The sequence below is a fragment of the Rhamphochromis sp. 'chilingali' genome (assembly GCF_963969265.1).
Source record: "Rhamphochromis sp. 'chilingali' genome assembly, chromosome: 16".
Taxonomy (NCBI): Eukaryota; Metazoa; Chordata; class Actinopteri; order Cichliformes; family Cichlidae; genus Rhamphochromis; species Rhamphochromis sp. 'chilingali'.
The window spans coordinates 31,773,465-31,791,107 of NC_137943.1; the positions used below are offsets into that span (position 1 = coordinate 31,773,465).

Here is a 17,643-nt window from a genome sequence, read left to right on the forward strand (position 1 = left end):
GTGAGATCCTGGAATGAAGACAGAAGAAAAGACTTTGTTCAAAGTTTGATTTATAGTCAAACCTTCCAGTTTATTCACACAATAAAACATCAACACAATATATGAATTCATTCATTAAAATCACAGTTTTTATAGTATAGTATAGAATAGAACTATTTATAGTAGTATATAGTACTATATAAATTGTAAAATTATGATATTATTTTATGCCATGTTATACCCCTAATTAAAGATTGTGAATTATTATGTAGTTTTAGTTTGCATTATTCTCCTGAATTAGAAGAAGCTGATAACTATTACATTAGTTAAACTGATTTGCATTACATTAAATTGCTGACTTGTTGTGAATGAATGATATTGTTTTATGATGCATTATATTGCTGAGTTATAAGAAATACTGTTCGCAGAAGGTTATTGTCTAATTTGTCTGAGTAGAAGAGAACAGAGTGTGCTGGAGTTTTCTGCCCCATTTCAGCAGGAGCAGATAAACAGGGAGCCAAGGTCGTAGCTTAGGTGCTGTGTGAGAGAGACCATGTGAATGTTTAGGCTTTTTATGATAAGGTGGAGGCACCAGAGGTTATAAAAGTTTGAGCAATGCTCCACCATTTTGAGATTTTGAGGCTGTCTGCATCAGTGTCCATCTCCCACGTGTGTGATCATTAAATCATCGTTTGACTCAACCCGGCCGGACCAGTGTTGTTATTGTGGTTTTTTCTCTTGTCTCCATCCCCAATATTTTGAACCTTAACAGCTTGGGGGCTCGTCCTGTGGTATTGGGGTGGAATTTAAAAGTTTGGACGGTCCGAGGTTGTCGAACGGACAGGCACGAGCCAGTGGTCTGATTTGAGTGGACAAAAGCCGGCTTATCTAAAGGTAAGGCACTACCTGTTGAATTATTTCCAAAATGTGCCAAATTGGATATGACTAAATTAAAGTCTACTCACTGAAATTACTGGTAGAGTGTCTGTTTTGATTTTGATGAGAATCACCGTGTGTTATGCAGTTAAAGTTGCTTAAGAATGTTTAATGAAGTTGAAGAAATATGAAACTGTTCTGGAGGTAACAGATATAATGTTGGGTTTGAGTCCCTGGATATTGAGCTGAAGGCTCAGGTAGTTTGGTAGGGAAATTAGGACAGAAACTGTTCTGGAGGAAACAGAGACTGGTTAATAGTTTTACAAATTAGGTCAGAAACTGTTCTGGAGGTAACAGATACTGTTTAATTGATATGTTAAAATTTGTCAAAATTGTTTAGGTGAAAATTGTTATAGGACGGCACTGGAAGATGCTAAGAAGCACATAGCCCGGAGGTTACGCTCCCTCCTGGCCGTGGACGCGCGGTCTTGACCTGTCGGCGAACAGGGGTAGTTCAGTTTGGCTTTAACTGTGGGGTACAGGGCATCCCGAAATAAGCTAGGAGTTAGAATCTCCTCACCGTTTAAATGGTGTGATGTGCTTGTTTGGACAAAGTTAAATTGAGTTAGGGACTTTAGAAATCAGGCCATAGGCTGTTCTGGAGGAAACAGATACTGGTTAATTGATTACAAAAAAGTGAAGCTTTCTTCGGTTGGACCCGTTAACTTAAATTTGTTGAAATTTGTTAGGTGCTGAATCTGTCAGGCCTGTCAGTGATTGTAAATATAAGACGTCTTTGTAATATAAAATAGAAGAGTTTTGTCTGAGCTTTGTGTGACCCTGTGTGTGACGACAGCGCACTGCAGCGCTGCGAGCTATTTTTAGACGGTGTGTGAACATGCAAATGAGCTGTGACGCGCACAGAGGACTTTGCTTCCTGTTTAGCGTGTTTTTGAGTTTTATAATTTTGATTTGCAAACAATGATACATGCCTGTAAGTAAAACGCTGATTTTGCTGATTATGATACTACAAATAAGGTGTTGAATGACTAGGGTGTGAATGATGTTGGAGTTTAAAGCGGAAACTCAGAGAGGAGTGTGTTGGGAGACTGGCATGTAGTCTGCAGTGCAAAGGTGGGCGTCTTGCCTGCTAGTCTATTTAACAGTGATGAAAATGATATTAAATAAATCTCTCAGTGTGTTGATACAGGTGGCTATGGGGCTGGACCAACTGCCCCCACAAGCACGGCGGCCGAAGCAAAATTATAGTAATGGAAACCAAACTCAGCAAGAATCAGCAGCTGTGGAAAAGACAGCAGCTAGCAGAGAATTAAAGGAGAAATTAAGAGAAGTTTTACACATAAAATTGCGGCCAACAGACTTGTGGAGGTTGGGAAGGCGCCTGGAGCATCACAACAAAAAGGTGAAACAAAAACACACACAAGCAGAGAAATGTGAGAGAGAGGCACGTGCTAGAGAAATGCCTCGTTTGAGAAAAAACGTTAAATTAGCCCATGTACAAACGCACATACACGCAATGAAGAAACAGCTTACACCCATGAACACGTGAAGATTTTCCAGCAAGTTCAAAGCAGTGAAACTTAACATACACCCGCCGTTACACAATAAAGTTTATCCACTACTAACAAATAAACCCTCTGGGTTGCAGGACAACAACTTAACTTCAAAAAAAAAAAAAAAAAAAAAATCACAACCAGTGATAACACGACAAATTTAGTGGTTAATAAAAGTCAAACTGTGACATGTTTTCTTCTGATTGATTAATACAAGTGATTACTGAATGAAAGAAAATTCCATTTTTGTGCTTTAAACATGATCTTAAGAATTTTAACATGTACCTGTGTTGTCCTGTCAGCTTGGTGAGTTATGAGAGGATTATATGGTGAGAAAAAACAAAAAAAAAGGGGGAGAGAAGGCTGACACAGGGCCTGGTCCCGTTGTTTTTCCCCTCTCTGAGTAACACAGCCAATACAACATGATTTTCCTGTTCGTTTGTTTTTGTTTTTGTTTTGTTTTGTTTTTTCTCTTTATGCTTGATTACAGGCTGCTTTGTCGGCCCGGAAAAGCCGAGGCTGACCCTGGACTCCTGCTCTCCCCTCTACCATCTTTGCTCTCTCCTCTACCATCTTTGATGTGACCCTGACTAAATGCTAAAGCAGCTGAACCCGCAACAACAACTTGAAAAGGTCAACAGTGCTGCAGGAAAATGATCTCATGCAGCAGAGACGGAGAGCGGTAATCCAAGGCCCGTTTCACTACACGGGGAGATTTCTGTCAGCGTCTTTTCTTTCTGAGAAGATTGAGAAAGGCCCGGCTCCCACCACCGATTCTGACCACCTTATATAAAGGAACTATTGAGAGCATCCTGAGCAGCTATATCACTGTCTGGTTCGGGAACAGCACCATGCCGGACAGACAAGCACTACAGAGGGTTGTGCAATCAGCTGAGCGCACCATCCGCTCCGAGCACCCTGACCTGCACTCAATCTACAGCAGGCGGTGCTGGACCAAGACCAGGAAGATCGTGAAAGACCTCAGCCATCCCAACAACAGACTGTTCTCTCTGTTGCTGTGTACGTGACAAAGAAACATCTGGATTTGGAAAACGAGGCACTCGCAAAGCCACCAGCATTGTGCCTGATTGGACACACCCCTCTCACACACTCTTTACATTCTTGCCATATGGAAAAAGACAGCTTCAGCTGACAGAGCTGTGACGAGACGCCCATCAAGCCCAGATGAAAAGTGAGGCCGAGCAAAACCATGCTGACCTTAACCACTCTGCATTAAAAACTGTGCAGGACAGTGACGGACCAACAATGACCATCGGGCAGCAAAAAGGGCGTGCCAGGGACAGGAGGAGTAACTGAGGTCACCTCAGAATGGACAAAACACCAGGAGAAAATAAGCTGAAGGCACAGGTGTCGGGGCTCGGCCAGGAGCTGACCTCTGAGAAGAGCCGAACAGCAGAGCCGCAAAAGGCCGAGGAGCAAAGCAAGGAAAACATCAATGGACTTAAATCTGATTTCTACGGAAAAGACTCTGAGGTTTCTGCCCTCAATAAGACCTCGAGGCATCAGAGCAGAAACTGAGCATGGCCCAGGAGGAGCTAGCTGAAAATCGAACCCATCAGGCTTGGAGTCCAAGACACCGGACTTGAAATCAGGCCGGAGCATCCTGGAGCTAGATGAGCAGTGTGATTTGTCCGGTCTGCTATGGAGCGAACGTCAGGGGGATGGCTTCCTGTCGCCTCTGCCGTCCTCCGATCGCTCAGCGTCCTGGGCTGCCCAGCTCTGGACTGAACGCTCGGGCCGAGACACCCAAACAACCATGGACTCCATTCCCGTGGAATGGGACCACAACTACGACCTCAGCCGTGGGCTTGAGAGTGCAAGAAGGGATCCCAGAGAGCCTTGAGGCCTGTGTAAAACTAACAGAACAAAGATTGAGGTCTTCCACTGGGGAGGTGGAAGCTGCAGACTCTCCTATACACCTTCTGGATGTCAGCCGTTCCACCTGCAAACAAACGGACATCCAGACAATTGAGCTGCGTATCAAAACCCTGAAGGAAGACCGAAGCAAAAGGGTCAAGTTAAGGAGGAGCGAAATAAGGAGAAGATGCTGGACACTGGAGAAAAGGACTGCCTCAATTGGGGCCAGAACCAGTATGGACAGAACTCTGAGCAGCAGCACCAATGGATGCAAACAGACTGAAAAGGAGGAGGGCAGGACCCAGGGCACGCTTCAGGCCGTGGTTTACCCAGAACACTACAACAGGAAAGTGATGAACACAAACACCCACACAAACACACACATCTACATGCACCGACTCAGAGTGAAAAGAAACATACATATGAACATATGCGCTCGTTGATTGAGGGAGAAATGACACACACACACACACAAATTAAAATGTTGATTCAATGAACTGAGAAGTGATCCACACACACACACACACGCTGATGCAATGAAGAATGCTTTACTAACAAATGCTGCACACAAACATCCAAATACGGAGTTGGTTACAACAGCAAGAACTGATTGATTATTTATTGCTTAAATGTATTTCATGCCACGCAGAGGGCATTTGTGTAGATTTAGAGGACATGGTCTGAAGCACTTTGATAATGAAAACAATGTCTGTGCGTGATGTCTGTTTATGGCTCAAAGCCTCCACTGAATTGTTTACTGTGCTTCACACAGTCTAACAAGGACCAGTGGTACAGAGCGAAAATGATGAATGAATGGTGTGAGTTTTATTTCGAAGAGATTATGAAAAGGTTGTGTTGATTCAACTTAGTTGTTTACGTTTTTGCCAAGGTAAAGAGTTGGTGTGTAACTAGTGTCCACTATTGAGTCAAGTAAATCCAACATGTTTTGTTGGTGCAAAAAGGAGTTTTGGTTGATCTTTGGGTTTTGTTTGACACTAGGTTGATTCTATCAGTGAGGTTTGGATTGTTCTCTTTCTCTAAAAGAGAGAAAGATGGTTTGAACTTTGGACATGTTTGCAATGGGCCCCAGTATCTGTTATTATATGAGTGTTTTATTGTTTACGTTTGTTTTTGCTTTTGTTGCAGTGCACTGAGATAAGAACATCTGAGAGGTGTGATCCACCGGTGGTGATATTTTGGTATTTTGTGAGTTCCTGATTTAACAAATCAGCTCTTTAATCCAGGCCTGAGAGATTGAACTTTAAAGCGCTATAAAATATTCTTATTGAAAACAGTCGCAAAGTATTTTTTCTCCATGATTATAATGAGCGTGGGAGAAAATTCACTTATATGGGACACTGATCCTGAAGCCTAAAAGGATTGCAGCGAGTCAATCCAGTCCAAAGAAGGAAAAACAAACAAGGAGCTGTTTCCTTTAAAATGATGACGTCATCTTGCTGGTGATGGAGCCTCGAATAGGCTGCGCGTGAGACTCCATTATCAGCAACTTTTGGTATGAATGTGTGTGGATGTATGCATATGACTGACGACTAAAAGTCATGCACTGACGACTAAAAGTTTAACTGACTTGATACTGAGACAAAAACGGTGCTGACTTTAGGATTATTGAATGTCCACAGACAATTCACCCAGCCTGTAAAAGAAGGGTGGATGTTTTGTTTTGCTTTGTTTTGTCTGCAAGAACAGAAGAATGACAGAGACTAAAGAGCTGTAGCTTCACAGCAGTGTGAACTGCAGACTGAACCCTTTGGTTGCTAATTTTGAGCTACTGATGTTTGCATTAAGGAAATTGTGTTTCAGTAGCTGTGTTTTAATTAAGGTATTACATTATATTGTTGGGAATATTAAATGCTAAAGTGAAGAAAAGGTTTGATCCCACTCATGACTGAGCATGTTATTATTAACCATAGTGGGTCACTATAGAGAGTCAATTAATTTTAGAAAAAAACAAACAAACAAAAAACCCTCCACCGAGGTCTATGAATAAGAGGGGAATGATAGACAGCCACACTCAAAATGGAGATATGTAATGATAAACACTGGTCCCCGTCTTTTGGGCGCTCTCTTGAAGTAGTCAACAATTTAAAAGTAAGATAAAATAACAGGGGCATGTGCTGAGGGGTGGTGCTGCACAAGAACAAGAGTAAAATAAAGAAAATATTGTTTTTAGAAGTGCAAATTAAAATGTACCATTACACTCAGAGGATCAATATGAAGCTTGATATTTGTTAATTTTGAATGAAGTACATGACTGGTGACTGTTCTGTCCTGAGCTTTTGTTTTTACAGCACCCGCTTGATCACACCAACAGTTTCTCGCCACCGAAGAGGGGTACTTGCAAAAATAAAGAACGGGGAGGAATATCATCAAAACTGGAAACAGGTAATCCCCAAAGGGGGTGATAATGCCATAACTTTCACTATGGTCAAATTCTCAAAATTTGACCCTCAAAAATTCTTCAAACATTTAGACACAAAGTGGAGATTTAGATACATATAATGTCGTAAACCACATAAGCATGAAGTATTTGATTCAATAACATGGTGAAATAACAAGCAGCAAAAGGTTGATCATGTTAATGGTGTTTATTCAAGGGTGCAGAGGAGATTATTATTATTAAAGACAACAAATGAAATAACGAAAAGTAGAAGTGGAAAAATTTGCGTTAACGGTAATAAAATCAAAAAAAAAAGAAATACTAACTAAAACTGTACTGAATGTTCACAAAACTAACTAAAATTAACTAGATTTATAGCAAAGTGTGTTTGGTTGCATTGATGTGTGCGTGCCCTGCTATAGTGAAATTAAGGTAGTACGTTAGTCGAGTCGTCTGTGTTGCTGCTCCGTTCACGCGCAGAATCAGGTCAGGAAAAGTCGGGAGACAGCGCCAGAATAGAATTGAGGATGATTTTAATATGACTGTTTTGTAGACATAACAAGAGTCTTGTAGTGGAGAGGGACGTAATGTCCTCCTGAGACCCAGAGAATAAGAAAAAACAGGGAGAAAATATTTTCGTTTTTTCTTTTTTCTTTTTTTCTTTTTTCTTTTAAATGAATCAAGTGTTATTAAAATAACAATCTCATAAGATGAAGATCAGGGACCAACCCAGAAGTCACTGACACTTCACTAGCTGTAAACTATTGGTTTAGGAATAAGTGATGGCACTGAACTGTCTATTTCACAAAAGTCAATTTATTTAGGATATCTGAGGAAGTACTGATTTTATTTGGAGACACAAAGGAACATTTGGCACTTCCCTCATCTCACATCTGTTTCATTGTTGTACCCAATCATTCTACAACTGAAATGCCTTGGACTGCTAACCATTTCAGGCAAGTGGAGTGAACCATATTTTGCTAGACTCTCATCAGATTGGGGCTTCCTTTTATTGATCTTTGGAGAGAAGTCTTCGTTACTGGTATTATTCAGGTCTTGTTCACATGTTTGTCCCAGGTTTCTCAGCCAAGAGGAGCTTAAACCCCAGATATTGTGAGTTCTTTTCACACATTGAGATCACTGATAACTCTCAGCAACGACGTGATCTCGTAGAAACAATTAGGTGTTATGGATTCAACTATAATTGCGACTCTTATTTTTTACTTTACTGGAAAAGATTTCTGCATTTTACCCATATTTTATTTTTAACTCAAAATCAAAATTCCAGATTCTACTACATGTTGGTTTTGCACCAGATAGGATGACAGATTTCAGGTGGCCCTGTGTCTTTCTCTATTACATCTGCCACTGCATCTCGATAATCTTCTCTGTGGCTTTTAGTGGGTCCTGACCCTCTCATATTTTGAAAAATCTATGTTTGAATCTCCCTTAATAATTGTGTTAAGAATTCTCTCCGCCTTTGTCAAAAGTTGGGTATTAGGAAAAAGTGAAATAAATATAAATATAAAGTCCCAATGTGTAGAGCACACATTAATAAATTAGTCATGTTCCCTGTGAAAGTAAATGAGCCTAATTCTTAAAGACCCCTGAAATTATTTACCAGATGTTTATTTTTTGAATAAAATAGAAATCTGAGTTTAACAAAACATTTTAATTGTAAATATCAAGCTTATCTTTCTTTCTTCCATAAAATGTGCTTGTGGGCACGCCAGCCATTTTGAAAAGGTGGGAAAAACAATTGGCAAGGCCACACCCCCACACATGGGATATAATTTTAAAGGTTCTGTTGTCCTCTCTAAGAAACATCAGGACTTAGAGGAGTGGCAAGTAGAGTATGAGAGCTACAAGCAAAAAACTAAATGTGTACTACAGTGCGCAAAAATGAATTACTGGGTCATCAGGGGGTCTTGAGGGACATTTATAAAACAAAAAATCCCACAAACCTTAAAAGTGCACTTGAAAAGCTCACACAAGAAGGTTAACCTAGCTTACCTAGAAGACCTCATCAGGGGGAGCACGCTCCCCCTCGTTGAAGAGCTCACCCACTTAACTCGCATCCCAAGAAAATAGCTAACCCCAGATAAGGCAGCGTGATGTATCCCGAGACAACAGGACTGGGACATCTAAATAAAGGTGTGAAACAATCGCCTTCAAAAGGTTATCAATTGACTTCAACCAAAATTAGGAACACTCGGTGCGGCAAGAGTTAATAGTTATTAGTCTCAACACCCAAGGATAATTAGAAGAGCATGACTGATATGATGGAACTGAGATTTTGTTACACTTAACTTTTGCAAAACACAAATAGAACTAAATTGAAACTAAGGACTTTCAGAAAAATAAAAACTAGACTAAACTAGCAAAGAATTGGTAAAAACTAATTACAACTGGCAAAAATTGAAAATCTGGAGTCGAAACTAAATAAAAGATAAAACCTAATGAAAATGGCGAAACGTTAAAACTCTGGTGCAGAGATTGGCAAATCTGACCAGGAACGTTATAAAATGGATTGTCAGAACAGTCAGCGTTAAAGCCACATTTGACAGTCCATACTAGGATGGCATTGGACATCTCGGGGGTGGAAAGGGGTTGGTGTGACCAAGGTGTGGTTTGGCTTGTCGTATGTATATTTGAGATCATATGGCTCTGGATGGACCGGTTACCAGGGCATGGAAGGAGGACAGACTCATTAAAGGAGGAGAAGGAACTTGCTGGGATTGGAGATCCTCTGGGTGAGTAGTTGATTAAAAGCATGCATAAAATAGAAGTTATCTGTTGTTATTGATTGGTAATAGATTGATAATTGGCCACATTTACAGCTGTATTGACTTGTTGTGGACGTAGTCGACTTCAGGTTTAAACACTCTCATTAACAGGTTGAAAATAGTGATATTAAAGGAAGAGTATGCAGCGCCACCCTGTCAGACGCCAGTGATGGTGGAGCTCACTGATGAATCAGGTGAGCTGGATTCATGGCTGATTCAAAACTAAGATCCCCCTGCTGTGGTCAGTAAGGGGAGAAAAGGGGGAAATAAAATCAAGAATTAAAGAGGCATTTATAAACGTTTAGGTGTCAAGTGAAACGGGACAAAAGGGGGTGTTATACTGTTATTTTCAATGTCAGCATTATTATTGTATGAGAATCATGCAACAAGCATTGCATCGATGATCATTTATTGAAGCTTTTGACCTTATACTAACATTTGTGTTCCTGTGATTGTTATAACCTCTGATGAATCTTCTATTTACAGGTGTTAGGATAATGATATAATTTTTCATTGCAGGTGTAACCATGATCATTTTTATACATATTGCAACTTGTTGCTCATTGTAGAGTTGTGCTCAAGTTAATAAGGGTTAAAAGCTACAGTCAGCGCGAATGTCTGACTGATCTATTGAGGGGAAAGGCTTCGAGCATAGAAGGCCGCACGCGCTTACAAAACACTGATATCATGTTATTCTTTGTGATCTTTTCTTAAATTATGTCTTTAAGGTTAGTTTAAATAGTGGCAGTTAATTAAACGAGATTTATTAAAATATTAAATACCTGAGTCAGAACGTTACACGCGGATCACCTTAAGAGTCTGGGAAACTTTGTAGCTGCCTAACTTTTTTTTTTTTGAATGTTCTAGCTCTGTTGATTTGACACATTGGAATGTGTCAAAAAAGGGGGGGAAGGTTGAGCTTTAACATCAAACCAGGATTATTTGAACATTTTATAACTTCATTTGTGTCTTTAATAATTTAGGAATGGTAAAGCTTAAGCTAATAGCGGTCCGAGAAGACGGACCTTTTAGAGAATCAGTGAAAAAGCATAAACTATCACTTTCATGTTTAATCATTACTCATTGAAATGAACTGAATAGCGTTTAGAAGATTTGTTAATTTTTTGTCTTTTGTTAAAAAGAGGGGTTTCAATAATTTTCAGACACACCTTGCAAATGTGCTTATAACGAGTTGGCACTCGGCTTTTTGAAGGTCAGAAGCTTCGTTCGGCGTGACTGTCCGGACTGATAAAGTGTAAGAAATGCCTTGAGTGCGGAGGGCTAAATGCAAACATGCTTACACACACATAAGATATGATTAGAATAAGTCCCTGGGACATTCTGAATGTTTTAGACCAATTCTGAATCACTAGAAGGTCAGTAGATAATAACATTAGATTATTAGGGTTAGGAAGAGAGGTGGTTTGGTTTTCTGTCTCTTACAGAGAAAGGAACAGACACCAGACGAGGTCACAGAGATGCGAGGATCCTCCGTAGCAGAGTCAGACACAGTGACTGCCGAGACATCAACTGGGTCCAAGGGTCATGGCGTTTGGGCTCCAGCTAGTCACCACAAAAGGATGGATCCCATAAACACAGCAATAACCATGAAGGGGTTGGCGGAAATCCGGGAACACCAGACCAACGAAGTTCGAGAGGCGTTTGGGCAAAAAGGGGACACCTTCCTGTTCCTTTTTCTGGAGAATACACAGATCGTTGTTTGAAATTGGAGCAGAATAATCCCCTGATCTGTGTTACGACTGAAGGGTTGTCTAACCCCTAAGGTTGAAGAATTAAGAGCAGAGGATCACCCAACTGGACGACACTGGTAGCTGCAGCAATAAAATAAAGGTTAAGAGCTCTTCGGACAGAGGTTCTAGTCTACGTCTGAATGGTATAAGGGAACACCAAATAAAGCTGTGGGAGAACAGGGGAGTGTCATCTGGACCTGCTATCCTTGTAGTAATAGTTTGTCTTGCACCTGACTTGCGCAAACACAGAGGTCATCTTACATATGGTTTGCCCCTCAGGGGGACAAAGGACCTCAGGAGTGAGAAGAGATGAACCCGGCCACACTGGGCTACAGGGTGTTTGTGAGGTCATTATTCTAATGACCTCATCAGGGGGAATTGTAAAATTATGATATTATTTTATGCCATGTTATACCCCTAATTAAAGATTGTGAATTATTATGTAGTTTTAGTTTGCATTATTCTCCTGAATTAGAAGAAGCTGATAACTATTGCATTAGTTAAACTGATTTGCATTACATTAAATTGCTGACTTGTTGTGAATGAATGATATTGTTTTATGATGCATTATATTGCTGAGTTATAAGAAATACTGTTCGCAGAAGGTTATTGTCTAATTTGTCTGAGTAGAAGAGAACAGAGTGTGCTGGAGTTTTCTGCCCCATTTCAGCAGGAGCAGATAAACAGGGAGCCAAGGTCGTAGCTTAGGCGCTGTGTGAGAGAGACCATGTGAATGTTTAGGCTTTTTATGATAAGGTGGAGGCACCAGAGGTTATAAAAGTTTGAGCAATGCTCCACCATTTTGAGATTTTGAGGCTGTCTGCATCAGTGTCCATCTCCCACGTGTGTGATCATTAAATCATCGTTTGACTCAACCCGGCCGGACCAGTGTTGTTATTGTGGTTTTTTCTCTTGTCTCCATCCCCAATATTTTGAACCTTAACAATAGTATATATATATATGTATATAGTAGTATATACTACTATATATAGTAGTATATAGTATAGAACTATTTATAGAATAGTCACCGGATCCTTCAGTAGATCCAAACAGACTGAACAGCAGAATTTTGTTTGATCCATTTGATTCATGTGCTGTGCCGTTTCACCGTCTCTCAGTGACTGTCAGACAGTTTCACTTCCTCTGAACAGAAACAACCTCTGTGCTCTGAAGGGAAACAGATCTCTGCTCTTGTTCACCTTTAGACCCATCCTGATACAGACACATCTGTGAAGGGAGATATATTCTTACAGAGCGACCAAGAGCCAATCACATGATGCAGGGTGTGGTATGTGTGATTACATCATGCAGTAACAAGTCTGACCCAGTTAAAGTTTAATAGTTTATCTTTACTTGGTGCTTTGAAATGTGACAGTCAACACTCAGCGAGTTCATTTTATATTTCAAAAAGTTCAGCAAAGTTTAGGATGCTGTGATGAATAAAAATAAATCAAACTTTATATTTTGACATTTTCTAATCTTAGTTCATTCTCACACTTACAGAATGATGCATGGGAACAACTGACTCCACTAAATCAAACCTATGTTCAAATGAGATTATGATCATTAAATAGTAACAAATATTTAAATTTAGCAACAACAAATGCAGATCGGTCCACAATGTTTAAAAAAACAAACAAACAAACATTATTTTGTAGTTTTTCCTGTGTACACAGTCACTGTGGAATTTAAATGAAAACTTTCAAGTTTAATTCAAGGTTTTAGTAAAATTTTGCCTGAACTGTTTAGTAATTTTTCACAAAGTGTCCATGTCAGTAATTCATTCAAATGTATTTTGGTCTTAAACTGATCCAGTAAATGTAACTTTTTCTCACCTACTTAATCGAGTATTTTAGTTGTTTAACTGTCATTATAACTAAACTGAACATCCAAAGCTTTTCTCACTGCAGTTTTGTTGTGCAGTTATAGCAGCACTTTGAATCATCCACAGTTTTATAGAACTGTCTGTTGAATTGTTGTTTTGTTTGGTGCGATGGTTCATTTATTTAAATATTGATGATAATTTGATATATTTGATTATTTATTACAGGTGCAAACAATATTTTTTTTGTTTCACACATGGTACAGCAGTAATGCATTCCCATACACAACCTTCCTTTCAATTAAAGTAACACTGTTTCCATGCATGAAAAGGAGCAGGAAGAAGAATAAATTCTTATTGATACCTGCCCCCTATCTGTGGTAATACAAGTAGGCAACCAAAATTACACTATGACAATTTTCTGCACATAACAAAACAAAGCAAACAGAACAATATACTCAACAATGAGCAATACCACTAAATATCAAACTAAAAGGATCATTTTTCTGCAATTAAATTCTATTCTTTTCAACTTCTTCATATTGGTTTATCATTTTATTCTTATAGCAGATTTTAAATTGAGAAACATTTATACAACACTTAAGATGATCACTGAGAGAATTCCAGTTTCTTATGCCGATGACTGTTGGACACATTTGCCTTTGTGTGGTTCGAGCAAACAGGTGCTTAAAATAAAACTTCCTTCTGCCGTCCCCATTTTCTGAACACAATACAAATAAACTTTGTAACTTAAGAGGTAGTGTTTTATTTTTTGCCCTAAACATAATAGTTAAAGTCTGTAATTTCACTAAGTCTTCTAGTTTTAACAATTTCGATTTTATAAACAAATTATTAGTGTGTTCTCTATATTTAACAATATGCGTAATTCGAATCGCTCTCTTTTGTAATAAATATAATGGTTTCATATTAGTCACGTATGTATTCCCCCATACTTCAACACAATAGCTCAGATAGGGTAGAAACAATGAAAAATATAATATTGTCATTGTCTTGTAATCTAATATATATCTAACATTACCCAGGATATAAATACTTTTAGCCAACTTTTTTTTAACATGTTCAATATGTGATTTCCATGTTAACTTGTCATCCACTATTACACCCAGAAAACGGAATTATGTCACTCTTTCAATTAATACTCCCTCTATAGATAATACTATCTCTTCCTCCTTTACACGGTTTCCCAATATCATAAACTTTGTTTGTTCCAAATTCAGTGATAACTCATTTACATCAAACCATTTTTTCATTTTTTTTCATTTCAATAACCATAATTTTAGCCAATTCTTTCAAGTTCTCTCCGGAACAATAAAAATTTGTATCGTCTGCAAACAAAACAAAATTCAACATTTTTGACACATCACAAATGTCATTTATATATAAATTAAAAAGTTTTGGTCCTAAAACAGAACCTTGAGGGACCCCACATTCTATTTTCATTCTATCAGATGAATTGCCTAAACACTGCACATACTGAAACCTATTATGTAAATAGCTGCTTAACCAGTTCAATACTATTCCTCTCACACCATAAGTTCTTAACTTAGAAATCAAGATGGAGTGTTGCAGAGTGTCAAAAGCTTTTCTTAAATCAATGAATAGTATATTTATTATGATGTGTTGCTGATGAAATGTCTTCAATAGTACTCATTAATGCTATTGCTGTTGATCTGTTCCGTCGAAATCCGTACTGACTTTCGCTTAACAGTTGATGTTTTTCAATGAAACTATCAAATCTTTGTGCAAAGAGTTTTTCAAGCACTTTAGAAAACTGTGATAGCAATGATATTGGTCTATAATTATTAAAACTATGTCTGTCTCCCGATTTATAAAGTGGGATAACTTTTACCACTTTCATTCGGTCAGGAAATACAGCCGAATAAAATGAGAGATTAAAAATATAACAGAGAGGTTTGATTATACAATCCAAGGTCTTTTTTACGATGACCATGTCTAACCCATCATGGATGTCTTGTTTTTAGATTCTGCTACAATGATTTCTTTTTCAGTGATTTCCCCTAAAAACATAGACTTTACCACTCCATCTCAAAATCATCTCAAATCATCTCAAACTGGTTTCTTGAACATGAAGATGAGTTCACTGTACTCCAATAGAGCATCTTTGGGATGAGGTGGAACGGCAGATTCAAGTCAACAATTAATGAACATGACTTCATGACGCAGTTCTGTCAGCAACAGGGGTCATACCTGCTATAAACAAGGTGTACCTAACAAAGTGACCAGTAATTGCATATATGCTGTTATGATGAATGTTTATAATAAATATTAACTGAGAGAGAAAAGATACACCAACGCTACTCTAGGGTAATAACAAAACGAGGGAAATTAACAAACTACATCTAACTGTTTTGGATTCAGAACAATTATTTTCAGCCTTTTATGAGGATTAAAATTTAATTATGGATTTATTTTGGCAGCTTGAACTAGTTAAAGAAGATGCTGCCTATCCTGACATTTATATGAAAAGTCAAAATTACTATTTAAGCACAATGACGACAGACTCCAGGCAGACAATCCTGTAAAACATGGAAATATGAAGCATCTCTGATGGCTCAACACAGTAAGAAGAAGGGATGGAAATGATGTATAACTAGTTGAATACTGGAATCAGTGTTTTAAGCTGTGATGTAATAAACTAGTGCTGGGAAAATGAAAAAGAAAGAAGACAAATGTTTCCCTTTTGTGTTTTCCCGATTATGTGTCCGATATTTAAAAAAACAACAACTATCTATCATGTACAAACTCTTAACAGGAATAAACCTGAAACCAATTGTTCTGCTGGGGAAGTTTTGTAAGCGGTACGAAGTTTAAAAAACAACATTCACCTGAGGGAGGCCCCCAGGAGCTCAGGTCTGACTGGTTTCAGCGACCAGAAACTGGAATGTACGGTGAGCAAACTGTGTTAAAATGCAGTGACTGATAAAAGACGGATGAGCACCATCACCATCACAATTAGTTGATCAATATTCTCAATAATATAACAAAAGGCTTTCTTACAGACTGTATTATAATACAAATACAAACCACACATGGATTATTGCATGGTCCTGAAGCCAGCAGCGCCCTTGGTCATGAGATTGGTTTTAAATGTTTGCTGTATTATTGTTTTTAAATCATTGGAGTATACAGATTTTAAAAGTGTTTTATGATTACAATAGTTCGTAAAGTAGCAGAAGTATTCACACATCACAGTGATGGAGGTTAAAGGTTAATTATCAACCTTCTGTGGAGGAAATAAGGTGCTTGTTGTGCACTACGTTCAACATTTTCCTAATGTACCTTCAAACAGCTAATACCGCTTGAGCATTCCTGTCTGTGCCTAATGTCGAGTCATAGTCATGTAGTTTCTCTTTTCAAGTTCTTCTTGATGAAAATCACACTTTAACCTTTGACTTTCATAAATGATGTGACAGACTTAACACCATGTTAAGTCTATTTGGCAAATTCTGATCAATTATGAAGGATTATCCAGAATATTCTGACCGGCTACCTTTGATAACGCGGAAACAGAAATCTTGAGTTGTGGTATCAGGGTGCTCAGCCCACAGATATTGAACTTCACATACCCCATCTGCCTCCATTTGGGACTGCAATGGCCTTAAAAACCCTACACATATCTTCCCTACTTAAGTGCAGCCTTTTTTCTAATGGAATTACAATATCGGCATCTGGTCTCTGACTTCTCATCAATTGTGTGGGCGTCCTTTAGAGGACATTTCATCGGAATAAAGGCAAATACGGTGGTGCCTTTATCTGCAGAAATATGTGGCCTGTAGCCAGTGGGTGGGGCACCACATGCTCGCTCTCACTGTTAGATTGGATAGAAAAGTCTGCAGCAGGACAAGCGAATATTAATGACGTTAATACGTTAGTACCTGAAAGATCCCTTTGGACTGCTGTGCCATGGATAGTGGGAGGATCTTTCCATTGATGAGCATCAGTAGTCTAATCAGTTTAGATTCTTAAATTCAACTTCGTTCTTTGACTTTTCCCATTTGTCTGCAGAACAATTTCACAACATTTTGAATTCCTCTATAAACATTAATCTCGTTTTTTTCCTTTTGTCTGCAACGCTTGTCCCTAGCATGTCCTCGTCCATGAAAGCATTTAATCTTATCTGAGCAATTCCTCTTGGTCTCCTGTATCACTGCTCATCATTCGACATGCTTTTCCCAGTATATCCACGGCCATTTTTGTATTTATGCTTGTATTTTCTCCCAGACTGGTAAACATCAACAGAGCTCAGCAAAAGAACTTTTAGTTCCTATTTGAACTTTATTAATACAAGTGTTTAACCTTTTCATGTTTATAGTTTTATCTTTCTTTGTAAAGTCAGCTGTTCTGCTGCTCTCTATGTGATTGGTCAGATGCCCCCAACGCCACCCCTTTCATGTAAACAGGCTAGTAGCTAAAATGGGAAACCCTGGTTTACCTTATAGAGTTGATAACTAGCGTCATGTGATCACTTAGTCTGATTGACAATGTTGGGATAAGTTAATCAAGATAACAGAAAGATTTCTTGAGTATGATGAACAAT

The 17,643-nt window shown here is 38.7% G+C and overlaps 1 long non-coding RNA gene across 1 annotated transcript; it reads left to right on the top strand.

The window, feature by feature from the left end:
- Positions 1-276: 276 nt before the first annotated feature.
- Positions 277-11,535, top strand: LOC308383573. The gene is made up of 2 exons (XR_013969174.1): positions 277-9,458; positions 9,603-11,535. It is a non-coding gene; the product is annotated as an uncharacterized lncRNA (long non-coding RNA).
- The last annotated feature ends 6,108 nt before the right edge of the window (positions 11,536-17,643 follow it).